The 16,409-nt window shown below is 47.9% G+C and overlaps 1 long non-coding RNA gene across 1 annotated transcript; it reads right to left on the bottom strand.

Moving 5' to 3' along the window:
- Positions 1 to 899: 899 nt before the first annotated feature.
- On the bottom strand, positions 900 to 6,310 carry LOC106726816. Its single transcript, XR_001362922.1, has 2 exons — positions 1,586 to 6,310; positions 900 to 1,511 (listed from the first exon to the last, which is right to left on the bottom strand). It is a non-coding gene; the product is annotated as an uncharacterized LOC106726816 (long non-coding RNA).
- Positions 6,311 to 16,409: the final 10,099 nt, after the last annotated feature.

The following is a 16,409-nucleotide window of genomic DNA, read 5'->3' as shown; positions in this document are numbered from 1 at the left end:
TCGGGGCAGGCCAGCCAGATCCCACCCATGCATGAATTCATATCCTGGGCCTCTAGTGTTGATATAAAAAAATGGGGAGAAGGGAAAGCTCTTAGAATGTCAGCTAATAAAGGTAAATGTAATAATGCATCAGACAATCATTCACCTAAAAGCAAATACAGCTTTGATGAGCAGAACATTTACATTGTCTTAAAAATATCTACACATCACATTACTTATTGAGGAAGTTTGTTCAAAAATTTTTTATTTTACTGATTTTGAGATAGGAAAGGAGAAATCCATTTGTTCCACTTATGCATTCATTGGTTGATTCTTGTGTGTGCACTGACCTGCGAACCTGCAACTGGCACATCAGGATGACACTCCAACTGACCTACCTGGCCAGGGCCATTGAGGGACTTACTTGCTTAAAAATACTTGGCCTGAATACTTCAGACATTAACATTTTTGTATCCTCATTCTCAGTGGGGAAGTATGATCATCCCCATTTAAAGATTGCTATGCTTTTATAGAATATTTTGCAAGAAACAGTTAACTTATTCCCATTAGATAATCAAGAAAAGTGTGGGACTACTTAAACTGAGATGGGTGGGTAAATTCTTCATAGCCAGGACTGAACCTTGATTTCCTTAAGTTTTCATACAGTTAAAACGATGATGGCCCCTTTTTATTTTTTATCACCATTTAAAATTCAAAGTGATATATATCACTCAGTGCTATCTGCCAGGTACTTTTCTGAATTTTTTATATGTATTAATTTACCTAATCCTCAGCTTCCACTAGGTAAATCTGGAGCCACTTTACATTTGAGGATACCAAAGCACAGGATTGGAGGAGGTGTTTAAGTTCTCTGGTTTCTTAAATGAGAACTTTTGCCCTTTTAAAAGATATTGTCTGTGTATCTTAAATGAATATCAAATAGGATGATGTGATGGGAGGGTTTTTATAAATAAGTCATCCACTCAAATGATTGTCAGGGTCCATATTTAGGACTAAATGCTAGATCTTGTTTTCTTGGGCCTTTTGGAGATAAGTTGGTGAAAGTAAAGCCCAAAAAGATGTACAGGTGTGTTAAGGTTCCCCACAACCAGGACCTTCACCAGGGCCAAATAGTACTGTTCACATTTTTTTAAAAAACATTTTTAGTGACACCATTAAGCCAGAGCAATTATATTGCATTTGTCAGCCAACCTTTACCTACTTATCACAAAGCACCTCAGTTGTGTATTGATAGCAAAAAAAAGCCAGTTTTGCTACTAAACAGTCTTAATAAAAATTGAAATTAGGGTTTTTTTAAAATCAGTTAACTGTTGATGAAATTTTTTAATGTGAGGTGAACTTAAGATACATTATAATATTCAGGAGTAGGATGCATTAATAAAATTTGTATCTAGATAAATTTGGTCAAGTTTTGTTTGCGATTGTGAATATTTTCCATGTTTAGAAAGAGCATTTCCATGTAACTAGGATTATATAGGCTATTCTAACATACTGGTATTTACTGAAAGGGGCTTCTCTCCCCCAAAGTACTAAAGTACTTTACTGTCCTGATAATGTCATTTATGGAGTAGAATGGGTAAAAAACCTTCTCTCCCCCAAAGTACTAAAGTACTTTACTGTCCTAATAATGTCATTTATGGAGTAGAATGGGTAAAAAAAAAATGTAGCTTTTCTTAACATTACCATATTAAGCCATCAATAAAACAGTCTGAATAACCATTGGAAACAATGTCTGGGATGTCAGGCAGCCATCCATTGGTTCTCTGCCAGTGGACAGTGGCACAAGTCGTAGTGGTGATAAAGTGCTACGTTAGATATTTAGGATTGGAAGAAAGGGGGAGATGAATATTTTTAGAAACTGCTTTCAACAGTTGCTAAGTAAATATGTTTTAATTGCAATACTGGTTTGCACTGTGCTAGCATGCAGCTCTGTTAAGAGTGGTGTTTTAGTATAGATGTAGACAAAAACAAATTAGTCTGGATTGTGTGTGTGTGTGTCCACCAAAAAAAAAAATCTAAAAATAAATACTTTGAACAATTTTTAACATCCTTTACCCCACTGCCCCTGTCAAATAGTGAAGAACTGCTGCTTTATCTTGAATTTTGTGACAGCAGGCATTTTTTAAGCTTATATATAAAAATGCAAGTTCTGCACAAACAGTGATAGGGATTAATTTTACTCACAAATAGATGAGTGATTACGGAGCATTTGCTGAGTCTCAGGTGCCAGAAACTGCTATTCCCTGGGGTATTTGCAATATGGGATGTTTACCAAAATGAATGCGGTACTTGTGGAGCAGATGGAGACCAGAAAAGATAATCTCAGAATTGCATCTTGAAGGATGAGTATGATTTTACGAGGCCAAGAAGACTCACCTTGAAGAAATTAATCTTGGAAGAGTGGTATAGCAAAACACACCCGCGTGAATAATATAATAGAGCCAAGATGAGTGATACAGGTGGTGAGTGCTAGAGGTGCACATCTATCAGATAATGGGATTGTCCTGAGTAGTATGTAAGTCACATTTAGAGTAAGAGGAAAACTCTCAGCCAGCCATGTCTATTCAAAGACAATGTTATTGGTCTACAAGGAGACCTGAATAATAATGAGGTAAATGGTGGGGACAGAGGAGGTGGATAAAGTGAAAACAGCCTCAAATTCGTGGTGGTGAGGACTCCTTGGGGTCAGTCACATTGAAGCAAGTCTGTTGAATGCTAAGGCTGATAATCAGCTCCTATGGTCTAAATATATTCTAATGCTTTAAATGCCACTTGTCCATCTTTGATTTCTATCTTTAGCGGGAAATGTGCTATATTTATAACTGGACATCAGGAAGGGAAATTCCAGACATTAATTTTACTCAAATGTGCATTGTCAGGAGCCTTGATAAGATTTTGCAGCTTTCAAAATCTGGAGATACCCAACCCTATGCCTTTTGTCTCCAGATACTATATACAGAGTGGAGATAAGAAAATAGCAATGCATGGAAAGTAAACAAAGACCATTGAATCTTGAAGCTCTGATCTTCCTTGGAAATATCCTCTTCAAGGTCACAGCTGATTAGTGGCAGAGCTAGGACGGAACCCAGCTGGTGCCTTTTTGTCACTAAACTACTCTAAGCCCAGGGCAGTGATCCTTAGTTCCAGGACCAGCAGCAGCTGGGGGACTTGTTAGAAATGCAAATTCTCGTGCCCTGCTCCAGATCTGCAGAATCAGCACTAAAGTGAGAAACACTGGCCAACATGAACTGGCAAGAGACCTAAGTGTAAAGACCTATTATTTCAGTTTCCTCTTCTATAAAAATGGAATAATCACTAGGTTGTCACCATGCTGCTGGTTGAGTCTGGAGTGCTCAGAAAAACCATATACGTCAAAGGTTTGCCCCAGACAGTGGAAGGCTGAAGCATCCCTTCCCAATTCCGCACCTGGTGACATGTTAACTCGAAGTAGCTGTGGTGGGAAAGGGGGAAACCCTATATAACCAGGGCTGCCCGCCTGCTGCCGCCCCGTCCTCTCACCCCCACGCCGGCTCAATTACAAAGTTCCTTGTCCTGGTTTGTAACTCTCAGAACTTGAGTTAAAATTACTTTTTAAATGATTGTTAGAATCCCTGTAAGTTGCAAACTTTAAAAAAGTTAATTTAGGAGAAAGGTCTGACTTACACAACCTAACGACTTCATTTTCTATCAACTCCTCTGTAAATCCTGTGAAGCCTCACACTTTTTAATAACTAAGGCATTGGGGTCAGGAGTGCTCCGGGTGAGAGAGATGTAGAGTGGAGAATTGTCACTACAAGGGCGATAGTTGGAACTAGGAGTGAGTTTTTCCAGGCTCAGTGTTGATCTGGATGTGAAGAAGGTTGAACACAGAACTCTGGGGCATACGAGGATAAAGAAGGATGAATTACCGAAGGAGGATGGGGAGTAGTTACAAAGGAGGGCGTCCAGAAAGTCTGCAGGAGGCGGAGGAAGAAGCTGTATTAGTCAAGGTACTTCATGCTAATTGCTGGCGAGGGCAGATTCTAGAATAGTGACTTTATGAAAAATGCATTTCTCCTTAGATCTGGAGGCACGCCGGCAATGAGCTGCATCAGCAGGAGTGATGTGTATCCCTCTTTTTTTTTCCCAACGACCATTGGCCAGACCTAGTCAGACCTAAAATGTATCTGCCAAGAACCCTTACCAATATAGGGAAAAGGACAAGTATTTAGGAAGTTCTAATCTTCTTGGTCACGGATTGTTTGCAAGTGCTGTTGTAAAGTTGGGTGTGTCAGGGACCTGCTGTTGGAACTGGTGGGTATGCGGGCTAGATCTTCCAGGAAGGCAGAGCCTGGAGTTTAACCCTGATGGCTCTCTGGCACGGCTCCTCGCCTCTCCTCAGGGCTTGTCACAGGAAAGCAAGCCATGCATTCCCGTTGCTAGGAAATGTGTAAACACAGCAAGAAATAACCTGCCTGTTTGCTGAGGGTTTAGCCTTGCAACTTTCCCATAAATGACCAACAGCTGCTTGACGTTGGGGGGAGGTGGCGGCTATCGTTCTATTTTGGCATAAGAATTCGGAAGGAAAGACTGTCTCCCCTGCTGGAAGAGGAGTCTTTTAGGGAAGAAGCCATAGCTTCTTTTTCCCTTGTGTTCATAGAGGCTAGTACAAAAAGGTGACCAGGAAAGCTGCTGTTGAATATCAATGCAGACTGGAGTAGTAGTAGCTTTCTGTCCACACCAGTAAGCTGTTGAGTCATTGGATTTGCGGTCAATTAAAATCCTGCATTATTTCTTTTCAAAGTCTGTTGCCAGGCCACATCTATCTTGGACCTGTGCAAAAAAATAAAATAAAATAAATTCCTACATGCTGATTTTAGATTCAAAACTTTTAAATGGCTCCAACATGAATCAGTACCACCCCCAAAGTACATCTAAACTCTCCAGATTCAGCTTCCTGAATATAGAATTGTAATCTCTCCCTACTGTAAAAGGAATTTTGTCAATGCCGGATCCTGGGCATGTGTATGTATATGTTGTGTTTAAGAACGTTTTCAAAGGGTCAGTGTGTTGCAGGCCTAATCTGACAACTTCCATTCTCTCCCTCCAAACTAAGCTGACTATCCTCGAGTTGCTGCGGTGGTCTGGAACCGAAGCCGCAGTATCTCCTGGGTATACTATAGACGCCAGAAATCACTTAGAGCGCTTTGATCGAAAACCGTGAGCAATTCCATTAGAGCTTTCTTCAGTGTTGTGCCGTGACCTCTTTTCTCTGAGGCTGCTTCCCTGAGGAGCTTCTAGAACAAGGTAGAGCAGTTTTACAATCCGCCCACTGGCTGGAGGCCCCAGAGAGTAGAAGCTTCTAGGGCCCCGCTGCCCTCAGCCCTCAGGGTTCTAAACCCTCCTGGGGCCCCTGGGACTCTTCTTCGGGTTCTGTCCTTACTCCTTTCCCTTTCCAGGTTTGACTCTCTGAATCTGGTGCCAGAAACTCCCTTGAGCTGAAAACCAGGATTGTTTTCTGCCTCCAACTCTAACCACCTCTCTCGGAGTTGACTCTCTCTGCGGGACAAAGACTCACCCTGTGTAATTAGCAAATCGGAGCAGCCATCTGAAATGATGGTGTGGCTCTCAAACAAAAACGGCATCCACAAAGAGATGGCCTCTGAGAGCTCACCTACCACATTCCCCTCCTGGAAGCTTTCGGTGTCAGCTTTCTGAGCCATTTACAATCAGCTCGGACACAGCAGAGGGAACTAGCTGGCTCTACCCCATTCACTAGACCACTCTAGAGAATTGAGGCGCTGGCCCCACCTCACCTCCGTTAGCATTTTCGTTCAGGGCATTAACTTGGCTTTTGTATCTGAACCTACTTGGATTCTTGCCTCTTTCTGACCACATTCATTATCTCAGGTTTCACCAGGACTCTCTCTCCTTGGCTGGCTCCCATTTCTAATAAAGATGAAGTCATAACATCAAAGCTGTGTGTGTACATCAGCAACTTCCTCTTGCATTAACCTTTGATCTGAAACAAAAGCAGAATCCTCTGAGCTTCTGGAAGGCAGCTTGATTAAGGCCTTGGAAATACTAGTGGAGGCAGAAGATGAGGTTTGCTAGACTTCACTCTGTTCCCGACGATAGCCCAGGTTAGCTGTCTCTCCATTGCTGCATCTGAACAACTAGATACACCGTTTTGCTCTGTGTTATCTTCCTACCTGGGACCAAGGGAAAGGCAAAAGTTTTGCTATGTTCAGAACGATGTCAAACATACAGGGAGCTGTTGACTAATGTTAGCTGCCAGTATTAATATCCAAGAGGAAGGCGCTGCCCAGAATTTGAGGCCTGGTTCACTAGGAAATCTTTCTCATGATCTTGGGGAACATGGTAGATTAGGTGGATTTTGATGGATTGAAATGTTAAGTTTATCATCGTCCCAACTGGAATAGCCAGGGCCACATGGCTGAGGTCTGAGCTGGTAGGGAGAGTGGGCAGGCCAACTGCTTTGCCAGCTGGACCCACCCAGCTGGTTTCCCCAGCTCTCAGGGGGCGGCTGGGGTGGTGCCCTGCAGTGGATGAGTCATGGGCGCTGCATGCCTGGGCAGCAGTTAGCCTTACCTGCCTCGTGGAGAAAAGGCTGGGGCCACCTGGGAAAGCCAGTCCTGCCCGGGGAAGAGCCTGCTCTCAGCCCTCAGGTGGGCAATGGGAAATGCTCCCAGTCGCACCGGGGAAAGAGCATTTGCTAGACAACCATGGGCCACACCCCGAGGCCAAGGAGGCCCTGGCCTCCCCTCGGACAACTCAAGTCTATTGGAGCAAAGAGACCCACCTGCAGGCAGGAGCTGGGAGAAGGCTTGTGTGTGATCATGATGATCTCAGCACTGGAGTCTCTGGTAGGGGGGAGGGAGGTCTGGGCGTGGCTTCCAGCCCCAAAGATACTAGCTGTTTTGACTTTAGGCAAATCACTCAACTTCTCAGCTCTAAAGGAGGGGGTGACACTTGCCCCATGAAATTTTTATGAGAATTCAATGTTTTGTAAAACAGGTCAATATAAAGGACTCTGCAAATGTCTGGCTGGTGGAGTTGAGGGCATTCCAGGCAGAGCCAAAGTCATGGCTGAGGGTGGAAAGCAATGTCCTCTGAGGGTTGAGGAGGCCAAGGAGAGGTCTGAAGAGCTGAGTGCAGGTGGGGAAGGGGAAAGATGGGGCGGTGCCCCAACTGTGGGGGTCACGAAGACCAGATGATAGAAACAGGCTTTTACATCGTAGGCCACCGGGAGCCTGTCAGTGTATCTGCAAGGGGTTAGGGTGACTTCAGGGCTCTGGAAGGCAGGGCTCTACCGTGTCTTCAAATATAAAGCTTGGCCTGTTTCCTTGGGGAGTTGACATGGGCCATGAGGACAAGGCAAAACATCAGCCTACCTTGGACACACCCACAGCAGGTAACAGCCTCACCCTTCACCCTTCAGGAAAGATGCCAGTGGGTGACCCTAGGCTCAGCTCTAGGACACACCTGGACTGAGTTCCTTTAGGCCCAGATCCCAGGGTAGAGACCAAGGGTGCAATGGGCTCTCTGGATACGGTTGTAAAATGAAAGAAAAAAACACTGGAGACTCTGACCAGGCGCTATATTTTGCAGGAGGGAGAAGAGCCCAGAGTGGGAGCTTGGTTACCAGACTAAGGGGGTCTGTTCACCTGTGTGCATCAAAGCCCAATCATACTCAAACAGGAGTTTGTAGCAAAGAAAGTCGTTTATTAGTTGAGAAAATGGTGCCTATGCCTGGAGTCACAGGTAAGCCAGTCTAAAAGACCTGGTTCCCTGATGGCTTCCAGAGGGTGCGTTACATAGGGGAAGAGGCCAGTAAACCTTTAAATGAGTTGGGGTCATGGGCTCTATTGATTGGCTGGGGCTGTTGGAGGCGGTGAACCGGCACCAGGTGTCTGACCAGTGGGTTCAGCAACCTTGGTACTTGGGTTCTGGCTAGAAAAGAATTCAGAGCCAAGACTCAAACTGTAAAAGAACATTTATTTGGTAAATCATAGAGGTAGAAAAATGATTCCTAAAAGAAATGGACATAGGAAACAAGTTATAGAGGTAAAGGAGGGGCCCTTGGAGCTGGGAGTGAGGAAGCTAATGGTAACGTGCCTGGGGCGGGGAGGGGAGAGGGGAAGGGAGAAGGGAAAGGCGTGAGCAAGAGAGCCTGTTCCCTGCAGGGAGAGCACACCTGGTCCTCTCCTGAGGGTTTTAAGGGCGGAGATTTCAGGTGAGGTCCTGGGGGAAGCTCTCAATAGAATATTCAGCAGTTCTCCAGGTGTGTCCTTTCAGGGTTGTGGTCTCCACTGATCGATTGGCCTGCACCAGGGCAGGGGTCATTATTCCACACAGCTGATCCTGAGGCTGATTTTGTTGCTTACCTGGGCCTGGAGCTGAAATTCAACTGAGGCCTAGATGTTATCTCCAGGGAGGAAATGTCAGAGGGTCCAAACCCCACAACCAGGGATATGCTAGGGGAGGGAGAGTCCCCCTGGGGGTGAGGTCCCCCCTACCATTGATTGTCCATTGCTAGGCACTTTGGGCTTTCCACCCTGGTGACCTTCTGTACCTGGCCCGTCATCCTAGCTCTGCTCGCGTCTAACTGCCTACACAGGGCCAGAGTAGGGAGCAGCAGACCAGGCCTCACGTCAGCCAGGGCCGTGTTCTGTCTGGTTTCATGAGGGTGTGGTCCATAGCGTGGTTCCACTTTCATGGGCCTTGGGCTGAAACACGACTGAAGTCAAGAAGTTATCGTTAGCTTGACCACAGCTCTGTTTCTGTGGTCAACAGACCCGAGGTTTTGTTCTTAAGATAGTTTGATGTTCACCTGACTCTGATGTCCTAAGGGTTTAGTGATTAAGGAAGGGACTGGATGGACAGAAAGGAGAAAGGGTCACGTTAAAGAGATGGAATTTCTGCACAGTCACAGCTTGATGCCCACAAGCCACAGGGCAGGCAGGCAGGCAGGCGGTGGGAGAGCCAGGCCTGCAGATGCAGGGGTCCTCCCTTCAATCCAGACTTCCCTATGAAAAGATCTTCGGCCAACATCTTCGGCCCTTGAAGAAAGGGCCTTGCTATAGGAGGGATCCCTTTGTCCCGCCCCCACAGGGCTCTCTGCACCTTTCCCACCTGGAGGAGGAGAGGTGAGGTCAGCAGTTCCTGCAGCAGGGGGATGGGGGGGCCCTGCCTGAGGTGATGTCAGTCTCCATCTCACCTCTACTGCTCTAGCTCCAGCCAGGAAGGAGCCTTGTCAAGCAACCTCTGCCTCCTTGGAAAGCCTCCAGGAGAATCGCAAGGAAGCAGTCCATGTCTGCATTTTGCGTTTTCCAAAGGCCTTCGCACACCCTGTCCAGAGAGGCTCGGGGCTGCTCTTCCCCACCTTCTAGCCTGTCCTGTTGGCCTCCACAGGGGACAGCAAGGCCCCTTCCTCTTCTCTCAGTGCCTAGAGGTCAAGGTTCCCCTGGAGAAGCACAGGTGGGAGAGCAGAGATGCAGTGCAGCGAGGGAGCCCAGAACTGGCCTCTGGCTTCCTGGCCTTCCTACAGTCTCTTTCCAGGGTGGCAGCCAGCAGGGTCTCCCTTTACAAACATGCAGCCAGATCAACGCAGCTCTCCATTCAAAACCCAACCTCAGTCCCGGAGAGCCCAAGTCTGAACGCCCTACACTCTCTCCCTCTGTCACTTCCCGAACCTCAATCTATGGCTCTCCCTCAATCACCCTCCAGCCACCCTGACCCCTCACTGCTTCCCTCTGGCCAGAGACGTGCCGCACCTGTCTCAGGGATTTGCACTTGCAGCTCCACCCTGACCCCTCACTGCTTCCCTCTGGCCAGAGACTTGCAGCCGACCTGGAGCACACCTCCAGGATCTTTGCTGAAATGTTACCTTCTCAGGGTCTTTTCTGACCACCCTACTTGAAGATGCAACCTGCCCTTCACGCCTCACCCCTTTCCCTCTTTTATTTTTCTTCAACAAGCATACTGTACACTTATGATTTTAAAGTAACAATAATCTCAATCTTGGCTAGGAGGACAGCAACACGAGATGTTTTTGTCAGATTATTTACTGGTGTATCCCCAGGATGCAGCATGGTGCCTGGCACATAGCAAGCCCTCTACAGAAGCCTGTTGAACACTGAAAAGATAAACGAGGAAATGCATAAATGAATGTTAAAAGTTTTTAAAATTAATTTGAGAGAGAGAGAGAGAGGAAAAAAAAACACATCAATTTGTTGTTTCACTTATTTATGCATTCACTGGCCAGTTCTTGTATGTGCCTATGGCAGTGGTTCTCAACCTTGGCCCCTTTGTTATGGGGTGGGGCCACAACATTAGTAACAAAGAAACAGAATTTCCAGAGGATGAGGCCCAGAAATCAGGATTTTAAAAAGATTCCCAGGTGATTCTAATGTGCAGCCAAGGTTGAGAACCGCTGCAATAGAGGCTCAAATCTGGAGCGTGCAGCTTGATGACCTTTCCCACGTATGTCCACCTGGGTCCGAGCCTCCCAAGTCAAGAGGTGAGCAATTTCTATCATGCAGGAGGCTTCCTCAAAGGCAACTACTCTCCTGATGTTGTCACCACAGGACTGGCTTTGTCCCCGTTAGAACTTCACTTAAATGGAATCACATGGGATGTGCGTTGTTTGTGTCTGGCGTCTTCTGCCCAGCATTGTGTCTGCAAGGCTTCCCCACATTGTCCTGTGTCACAGGAATTGGCGATTATATATATATATATATATATATTCCTCTCCACATCTTAAGGCCTAACAGGGACACAGGAGCCTCCACACTCACTCAGCCCTCTGGGCTCTGGCTTTTCCTGGATGTGTGGGCTGGAGAAATTCAGTTGCTTTGCTCCAGCCTTGGGGACCTCATCACAGCCCAGCATCAAAGCCAAGCCAGCATCGTGGAGTCAGGCTTGAGTTCAAATTGCTCATCTGCCACTTCTTGGCAAGGTGACCCTGGGCAAGCCACTAACCCTTCATTTCCTCCCTTCATCTGTAAAATACACATATAATTACACGATGACTGTGTGGCATTGCTGTGAAGATTAAAGAACACGATCCATGAGTCTGGTGCTCAGGAATAGTAGATGCTTGCTAAGTGCTAGTTATTTTTATTATGGCTTAGACCACCAGACACTCCCCCATAGTTGTCTTTATTGGGATCTCTGCCGATCCACAGCTATTTGCTGGCTGTCTCCCCTCACCCCTACTGCTGCCTGCTCAGGCCTCAATTTCCCCAACTTTTAAAACATTTTTATAAATGGGCACAGAAAGCAACGGGCACCCGGAAGAAATACAAGGAAGCACACATATATAGGGGCCTTTTACAAGCACCATAAGGAAACCATTGTATCCTCCTTGGAGAGGATTCATTATCAGATCTTTCATTCAGGACTTTGAACTTGAGCTTCACAAAGTGCTGAGTAAAGAAGTAGCTTAGAAGCAGGAGGCAGGCACCAAGTTGAGACTCACCTGCTCTTGCAGATGCAGAGGTCTGAGCCACTCACGCCCACTTTCAATGGTCTGGTGCCTCCCAGGCAGAAAGCTGCTGTCCCCACCCACGCGGCCACACACCAAGCTCAGCCCCACTGAGGGGGCCTGGGTACATTATTGGGATCTCAATGTCACCTCATGACTCAGCCTGACCACAGTGACGTGGCACACACGGTGGCTGTGTCAAGGGGTGCCTTGGGAGCACTTACCCCGCCCCCCACCAGCGATGACCATCACCTCCCCTACAAACCATTACAAAGGACTGATAACAACAGCAATAGTACTTGATGTGGGTAGATCATTGACAGTTTCAGAGCCACACATTAAGTGTCTTCAGAACCATTTCTGTCTTTGCGGATTCCTACGTGAGAGTTAAGAATTGTTAGTGAGCTTGCTAACTCCCTGTCACCCTTATGTTCATCCTGACAGTGAAATTCTGGAGCCACATTCCATGGATACAGTCACACTGTCCTTGTGGCCGTCACCTCGCCCCACAGGACACGCTGGCAGCCACTGCAGTGAAATAACACTGATAACAAAGAACATTTGTTGAGCGATTACTTCATGTATTAGCTCTTTTAATCCAGTCAACATATCTGCCCTGGCTGGGTAGCTCAGCTGGTTAGAGCATCATCTAGATACACCAAGCTTGCGGGTTGGATTCCTGGTCATGGCACATACAAGAAGCAACCAATGAATGAATAAATAAGTGGAACAACAAATCGATGTTTCTCCCCCTTTCTCTCTCTCTCTCAAATCAATCAATAAACAAGATTTTTTTAAAATCCAACATTTCTGGAGGTGGTGTTATAGGTTGAATTGTGTGTCCCCCAAAAAGACGTTGCAGCCCTAACCCTCAGTACCAGTGGCTGTGATGGTCTTTGGAAACAGGGTCTTTGCCAACGATCAAGTGAAGATGAGGTTATTAAGGTGGCCCAATCCAATGACCTTGTAAAGGGAGAGGGCCACGTGATGATGAAGACAGAAATTGGGTGATTCGTCTAACAACCAAGGAACGCCAAAGATTGCCAGCAAAGCCCCAGCAGCTATGGGAGAGGCCTGGAACACCTTGTCCCTCACAGCTCTCAGTAGGAACCCCCACCCCCTGCCACTCCTTGATCTTAGACTTCTACTCTCCAGAGCTAGGAGGAAATGGGTTTCTGTTGTTTAACCCCCTCCCCGCCCCACACACACCCCTGGTTTGTGGTCCTTTGTTGTAATAGCCCTGGCAAGCTATTACGGGTGGGGACTATTTTTATCCACATGTTACAGATGAAGAAACAGGCTTGACTCTGACTCTGCCAGAGCCTTAGAGAGACAGCTGGGATGATGGAGGAGCTGAGGTGGGCCCAGGAGAGTTCTGGAGGGTTTGTGTGCTCCTGCCCCTCCCCTGCTATGGGCTCCACTCCCACAGCAGCAGGGAGATCAGGGCCCAGGCCCAGGCCCAGGCCCAGACCTGTGTCTTCTCTGCTTCCCCTCATCCTTAAAGGCCACAAGAAGGAAGGGCCGAGCCAGTGGTTGAGGAAGGAGCTGCAAACAGACACAGCCAAAGGCTGTTGTATTGGATGAATTTCGTGTACATTATCTTGTCTAATATTTAAGAGTGGGATGTGGTTGAGACTTCGAGACTGTGGTGCAGTGGGGGGCCTACCAGGGTGCTGAGCTGAGCTCTTTGAGGCTACATCTCGGGTTTCTCTCTGTTTCTCCTGGGTTCTCAGGTGTAGTCTACGTGTTAGTTCCCTGTGTGTTTTTGACCATGCGTACATCTCTGAGTCTCTTTGTCTAGTCCCTTTCCTGCAGGTGTTCTTTGAACTCAAATCCTGAATTTTGTTATAATCAAATACTTGTTTTGTTTAATGCATTGTTCCCTGCCTCAGGGTCACAAAGATGTTCCCCTCCATTTCTGTCCCCTAACTGTATAGCTTTGCCTCTTCCGTGGAGATGAACCCCTCTGGAGTCCACCTTTGTGTGGGGTTCGGTCGGGGCCCTCAGGTAGCAAACAAGTCGTCCCAGCTCCTAAATGCTCTGGTTTCTAACAAGCTAAGCCCTGAACTCCTCATTCAGGAGCCTTTTAACCATGGCCATTTCCTTATACTCGGCCCCCTTCCCTCATTTCTGTTATCTATCTCCTTCCACAGGTGGGTGAATTCGTTTTTAACTCCTATGTAGTCCATCTGTCAAAATAAATCCAACAGTTTGAGGAGGCCCTGCACATTCTGTCCTGCTCTTGATGCACAGATGCCGTGAATGTATTAAGGCACTGAGAGGTCCTTAGATTTCCCAATGCACAACGGGCCCCATTTGATATAGTGGGTGCTTCTGCAGACAGACACCCTGGTCCCTGTACCTTTGGGGTGGCCCCCACCAGGGTGATGTTTTAGTACCTTCTCAAAGCCCAGGACACATCTCAGTGAGCTGGCTGAGGAGCACCTCTGTGGTGTGGGGAAAGCTGCCTGTCTGAGTCACTGAAGAGACAGAGACAAAAGGAGTTCAGGTGATGAACTTCAAACCCAGAGCCAGTGAGTCAGCATCTCACCCCCAGCGTCGCTCTCGGCCTGGGCAACCCTCACAAGCCTGGCCCATGCCAAGATCCTCAAAGTTATGAGCCCTTAGAACCTCCCCTCGGATCACTGACCCCTCCCGGCCTGCACATTCTGCTTTGAGCGAAGCGCTGACTCAGACTCGGGCCATACCAGTGCCTTTGGGCAACTCCAGAGATTGTCCATTCTGTCTGTCCTGTCTCGTTCTTTCATGTCATCTGGAATCTCTTGGCGACTGCTGCCTGGAGCGCCCTGTTGGTTCCGAGTCTGTCTGATTCTGTGCTCAGCTCAGTGAACGGGGTGGAGTGCGAGTGCTAGGATGGATTGGTAATGCCTGCCATGGTTACAGAGTAAGAGGTGGTGGGTTTGCACCAAAATCACATCCTGACTCGAATCTATGGGGTAGTTCAGAGGCCTTTCCTGGGGTTGAGGGGAGTCATGAGAGGGAACTGGGCTCTGCAGTTTATAAGGAGATCTGAGACGTGAAGGAGACAGTTGGCAGCACCTGTCCAAGCCAGCCTCAGCCTGCCCGCCACTCCCACAGCCTCCTCAGAAGCAGTCCTGCTGTGCCAGGTGCCCCCACCTCCCTGGTGAGGACCCAATCTATAGGCAGATTCACCAGCCTTTAGGGTGGCCTGGTGGGAAAATTAACTGCCCCAAGTAGATCCTCTTGGGAAACATGAATTCAAGGCAAGAGTAGGACAGTTGGTCACAAAAAACAGAAGCTGTGCGATCAACAAAGAGAAGTGGAGAGAGAGAGAGAGAAGGGAAGGGAAGGGAAAGAAAGGGGAGGGAAAGAAAGGGAAGGGAAGGGAAGAGAAGGGAAGAGAAGAGAAGAGGAGAGGAGAGGAGAGGAGAGGAGAGAAGAGGAGAGAAGCTGAGTGGGTTAAGGATACACTCAGGAGCGACAACCCTCAATTCCTCAGTTCCTGACACACCAGTCCCCTGAGGGTCCCCTTGGGCAGGGTGTGGGGGTCAAAAGCTATGCCTGCTGGTTTATCAGTTAGGTCCCCATAGCCCCCTGGACCTGTTTCTGGCCAAAGGGATTTTTCCTGCACTGAAGGCTGAGGGTTGGGGGCTGAGCCCACCTTCCAGGCCTGCTCCAGTCCCAGTCTCCAGCTGTGGATGTCACGGTGGGCTCCTGAGGACATGTCGCGAGATCACAGAGTCGGGGTGACTAAAGGGACAGGCAACTCCAGTTAGAACTGTTTCCTGGGCCACTTGGGTGGAGTATGGCATCCTCCTGTGACACCTGCCCTCAGGTGGGGGTCTAGCAACAGATTTCAGTGTGGGGGAGGGATGGGGCTTTAAGACAACATGTGTGAGTTTGTTGCGGGCTGCAATCTGGTTTTAGCCTTTCATTACTTATATAAGCACTTAGAATGGGGCCTGGCACAGTTGATGGAAAAAACAGAAGCTGTTCGATGGACAAAGAGCAGTGGAGACAGAGGAATCCAGGCTTGTGTCAGGAGCTGAAGGAACAAAGTGGATTTGGCCCCTGCCCTCATGGAGCTGGGAGTTGTTCATAGAAACAACAGACCCAAAATGGAATCCCTTTTGCTAAGCGCCACCAAGACCGAACGCTTAACTTCATTACACTTTCAACCGCTCCCAGGAGTGGCATTTTAAACCAATTAGTCTGGAATGTCCTAGTCAGCACTGGTGAGCTAATCTGTCTGTAAGAAACCCCCGCCTGCCCCTAAGGGAAGGTGACTTTGCCTGAAATAATCCACTCTTTCCCTTGTTTTGTCCCACCCCCTCTCTGCCTGTAAAACCTTCCATTTTGTACAACCCCTGAAGTGTCCTACTTGCTAAATAGGATGCTGCCAGATTCACAAACCATTTCACCCAGCCAATTAGATCTTCAAATGTACCCGGTTGAATTGTATCCTTTAACAGAGCCTAGAATTCAGCAGCGGCTGAGGGCCCCTGCCCACCTTTGTCTTCCACACGGTGGGAAACCGGTCTTTTGGGGGCCTGGTCTCAGCCAGCCTCTGTGAGACTGACGCCCACCCCCACACATCTAGTCTTGCGTCAACCCTCCTGCCCGGCCTGCATTGCTACGTGCTGGGCAAGGGTGGAGGCTGCCCACGGGGAGGGAGGCATCCTGGGCTGTGAGTGGGGATGGAGGAGGGGCAGGCCAGAAACTAACGCACCAGGCGCAGTTGTGGGGGCGCCTGCTATTGAGTGGCCACTGTGTGGCCGACACATGCTTGAAGGCATCTCTGTATTGTTTCCGAGCTGGGTGCTTCACACAACAGTATTTATCCTTGCACAACTCCTGAGGCCAGAAGCCCAAAAGCAAGATGTCAGCTGGGCCACACTCCTTTCAAAGACGGCAGGGGAGAACTTCCTCGGCTCTTCCA

The sequence above is a fragment of the Myotis brandtii genome, unplaced genomic scaffold, assembly GCF_000412655.1.
Source record: "Myotis brandtii unplaced genomic scaffold, ASM41265v1 scaffold32, whole genome shotgun sequence".
Lineage (NCBI taxonomy): Eukaryota > Metazoa > Chordata > Mammalia > Chiroptera > Vespertilionidae > Myotis > Myotis brandtii.
This window is presented reverse-complemented; position numbering and strand designations above follow the sequence as displayed.